This window comes from Apodemus sylvaticus, chromosome 14 (genome assembly GCF_947179515.1).
Source record: "Apodemus sylvaticus chromosome 14, mApoSyl1.1, whole genome shotgun sequence".
In the NCBI taxonomy this organism is placed as follows: domain Eukaryota; kingdom Metazoa; phylum Chordata; class Mammalia; order Rodentia; family Muridae; genus Apodemus; species Apodemus sylvaticus.
Genome location: NC_067485.1, coordinates 955,994 through 960,521, shown reverse-complemented (window position 1 = coordinate 960,521; position 4,528 = coordinate 955,994). Strand labels below are relative to the sequence as shown.

The 4,528-nt window shown below is 47.0% G+C and overlaps 1 pseudogene; it reads left to right on the top strand.

The window, feature by feature from the left end:
* Positions 1-683: 683 nt before the first annotated feature.
* LOC127665292 (SNW domain-containing protein 1-like) lies at positions 684-1,791 on the top strand (annotated as a pseudogene).
* The last annotated feature ends 2,737 nt before the right edge of the window (positions 1,792-4,528 follow it).

The following is a 4,528-nucleotide window of genomic DNA, read 5'->3' as shown; positions in this document are numbered from 1 at the left end:
TGTCCTCAGTAGCTGGATGGTCTTGGTCCTTATATTGACACAGTGGTTCAGTTCACACAGCTGCTGAGGTTATGTTCCCTTTGTCTCAGAATATTGAAGAAAGAATTTCCAAGGCAGGTATATCCTGATAGCTCTTGGATCTGAGTCTCTCTGGCCCAGCCTTGTGGGATAAGATAAACAGTGGAGTAGAAAATGCCAGAGTGACAGGCCTTTAATCCCAGGATTCTGAGGCAAGGAGATCTCTAAATTCAAAGTCAGCCTGGGACAAAGCAAGTCCCAGGTCCAGGTGTGGTGGTACATGCCGTTAATCTGGTCCACACCTTCTGCTAGAGACCTACATAAGGACATTGGAAGAAGGAAGACTCATTCTTCTTTGACTACTTGCATCACCTTGCCAGAAAATTTGTTGAAACCTCCTTCTACAGAAGACCAGTTGAAACAACTAGCCTCGTGGGACTGAGAAATTACTCGATTCTTCGACTTTCCATGCACAGCTGACCGTTGTTGGGATATTTGGACTACGGATGACCAGTGACTGCCTCCATTCCAACTCAAAAACTGCAAAGCTTAGAGGGCTGTTTGGTCAGGGCACCTGTGCACTGAACATTTTTTTCCATTGTGTTCCTCGTTGCAGGCAAGTTTCGCCCTCTGGAAGCTGTGATTTGCTCTTGAAGAAGCAGAAGATGTGGCTCATCAGCTTTTTACCTGCGCCTACTCAGCTATCTCAGGACCAACTTGAAGCTGAAGAAAGGGTAAGATCTCAGAGATTATAGCACACCTCTCTGGTCTCCTCTCGAAGGGAGCCTCTCTCATATGAATACAGGAAAGGCTAGATTCTGAGGTACCTGGGAGGATTTTGAAGATGGAAGTGCTTTTCCTGAAATCTATGTGGCCCAATATCCACTGGATATGGGGTGATAGAAAAAAATGTCCAATGCTCTGGCCATTCAGTTTGATCATGAAGGGAAAATTAAATATGACACAATTGCTCGACAGGGACATTCCAAAGACAAGGTCATTTATAGCAAATATAATGACCTGGTTCCAAAGGAGGTTATGAATTCAGATGACCCAGACCTGCAAAGAGTTGATGAAGAGATGTTTAAAGAAATAACAGAAAGGATAAGAGTGACTTTGGAGAGGATAAAATCAAGGAAGATTGTGGCAGCCACGCCTGTTCATGCAGTTGAGAAGCTGCCTCCTGCTCAGTATATCCGCTACATACCATCTCACCAAGAAGGAAAGAGATGACATCCATCATTGACAGGCAAAAAGATAGGCAGCACGACCAGAACCTTTCCAGGGAAGCTCCTGATAAGAGGTCAAAACTACAGAGAAATGAAAGTAGAGATAGCAGTGAAGTCATTGTTCTTGGTGTGCCCAATCCTCGAACTTCCAACGAAGTTCAGTATGACCAAAAGTTCTTCAACCAATCCAAGTGAATTTGCAGGTGGAGAAGATAAAATTTATAATGTTTATGATCAGGCCTGGAAAGGCAGCAAAGACATGACTCAGAGTATCTACAGGCCCAGTAAAAATCTGGACAAGGACATGTATGGTGATGACCTAGAAACCAGGATAAAGACCAACAGATTTGTTCCTGATAAGGCGTTTTCTGGTCCAGACTATAGATAGACAGGCCAAGAAAGACCATTTCAGTTCAAGGAAGATCCTTTTGGTTTGGACAAGGTTTTAGAAGAAGCAAAACAGAACCATGGCTCTAAAAGACCCTCTGATAGTAGTTGCCCCAAGGTACATGAACATGAAGGCAGGAAACAGAGGAAGGAGTAGATGGGCTTCTTACGATAAATCTGAAATATACAGCAGAGGATTGCCTTGTCTGGACTCAGTAAGAGAAGATGTACCTAACCCTGGAGTCACTTGAGACGCCAGGGAAAGGGGACATCCTTTTGAAGCAGGGGGAAGACGAATGGGATGAAGAACTGTAGGAGGGGGGACATGAAAGGGAATAAAGACTGGATTGTAAAAAAAGAAAAGATTAAAGATAAAAAAATAAAAATAAAAAACCAACAAATCTCAGTGATAGATCCCAGTATTCTGTTTTATTCCAGGAGATAGAAGGGTTGAATATTCTACATCAGAATAGTTATTTGTAAAGAATGAGTTATGTTTGTGCTTCTCCAATCTTGCAGCACTTACAGGAAACACCACCCCACTTCCTTGTGTGTGACAGTAATCCAGGGGTAAAATTTTCTATAAGAACTTTATGGGAGGTCGGGCGGTGGCGGCGGCGGCGGCAGCAGCGGCAGCAGTGGCTGCTCCAGCTGAAGGGCCATCAGCAGTGGAACCAAGGCGTCACAGGGACCAGTTAGGCCCTGCGCCCACGACCACTGACCTTTGCTGACCAGCCGGACAGCAAGCAGCTGCAGTTGTGCGGTGCCTTTCCTGCACGGAGGCCACTTCAGAACTCGGCCTCCCACCAGTCAGGAGAGGAGGATCCATCTTGGTTCCGTACTCCAGGAATCGGACAGACTGAGGTACACAAACATAATCCGAGGCCAACACCGCGGTGGTCTGAGCCCGACGGGCGTTCGCCTGCACCCAGGCCCTGGGCGGGTCGGGGGGCCATCGGGGTGCCAACCCAACCAGGAGGTTTTTTGCCCAGGCCTGTGAGCGCGCCGCCGCCATTTTGCCTGCAGGACGACAGAGAGCTCAGGCGGGCAGACCTGTAACAGGCATAGCCGAAGGCTAACAAAGCAGGGGTCCAGGCCCCAAAAGGCACAGGACTGACCCCAAGAACTGGGCGGCTTGGTGGGCCATCTGTGAGTCAACCCGCCCAGGTGATTGTTAGCAAAGCAGACTCTCCCGGCGCTTTCAGGGAGCGCGGGCGCACACGCCCGCCATCCTAGTCACCTGGCAAACCCAATTAACAGTCAAAGCCGTAGGGGAACTTTGCTCGGACCTTGGCCTCCCAGGCTTTTGCCTGGACTCAGGGACTGGGCGGCCAGGCTAACCTTGTGTGCGACAGCCCGGTTGGCAGATCGGCTGCCCAGCGGAGTGAGCGGAACTCAGGGGAGGTCACAGTAGCATACACCTGTCGGCACTCCCTGGGAGTGCACAGGGGCTCCATCTGCTCCACAGACACAATCTGGGGCAAGGCCTCAGGCAGAAGCCCTTAGCTCTACTCTCTCCGCTTCCGGATCCAGATCAGTCTGGGCGGCAGCATTACATCTCCAAGTCCTGCAAGTGGCTAGCTGGGCTTCCGGGCGGCCAGCTGGGAGAAGTCAGTGTGCTCCAGTGAATCCAGCGGGCCCCAGCTGGAGCCTTCGGGTGCCTGCTTTGGGATCTGAACAGCCTGGGCAGCAGCACACTGTCTACAAGCAGTGCAGGAGGTAAGCTGTGCACCAGAGGCCAACTGGGAAGGGGCAGCTTGCACTGGTGAGTCCAGCACTGACAAGATAAACTAACACCAGTGAGATCTAGATGGCAAAAGGCAAACGCAGGAACGTCACTAACAGAAATCAAGGCAATATGGCAACATCTGAACCCAATTCTCCTCTACCAACATGTCCTGGATACCCCATCACACCAGTAAAACAAGATTTGGATTTAAAATCACTGGTCATGATGCTGGTACAGGAACACATGAAGGTCATACATAAAGAAATTCAGGAGACAATGGATCAAAAGTTAGAAGCCCTTGCAAGGGAAACACAAAAATCATTGAAAGAAATCCAGGAGAATACAAAAGCCAACAAGGAGGAAATGCAAAAAACACTTAAAGAAATACAGGAGAACTTTGCTCAACAGGCTGAGGTCATGAAAGACGAAACACAAAAATCTCTTAAAGAAATACAGGAGAACTTTGGTCAACAGGCTGAGCTCATGAAAGAGAAAACACAAAAATCTCTTAAAGAATTACAGGAAAACACAAACATGCAAGTGAAGGAGCTAAGCAAAACCATCCAGGATCTAAAATCAGAAGTAGAAACAACTAAGAAAACTCAAAGGGAGACAACTTTGGAGATAGAAAGCCTTGGGAAGAAATCAGGGGACAGAGATACAAATATCAACAACAGAATACAAGAGATAGAAGAAAGAATCTCAGATGCTGAAGATTCCATAGAAACCATGGACTCAACAGTTAAAGAAAATGCAAAATGCAAAAAGCTTGTAACCCAAAATATCCAGGAAATCCAGGACACAATGAGAAGACCAAACCTAAGGATTATAGGCATAGAGGAGAGTGAAGATTTACAACTTAAAGGGCCAGCAAATATCTTCAATAAAATTATGGAAGAAAACTTCCCTAACCTAAAGAGAGAGATGCCCATGAATATACAAGAAGCCTACAGAACGCCAAACAGACTGGACCAGAACAGAAATACTTCCCGTCACATAATAATCAAAACACCAAATGTTCTAAACAAAGAAAGAATACTAAAGGCAGTAAGAGAAAAAGGCCAAGTAACATATAAAGGAAGACCTATCAGAATCACAGCAGACTTTTCACCTGAGACTATGAAGGCTAGAAGGTCCTGGGCAGATCTCATGCAGACTCTAAGAG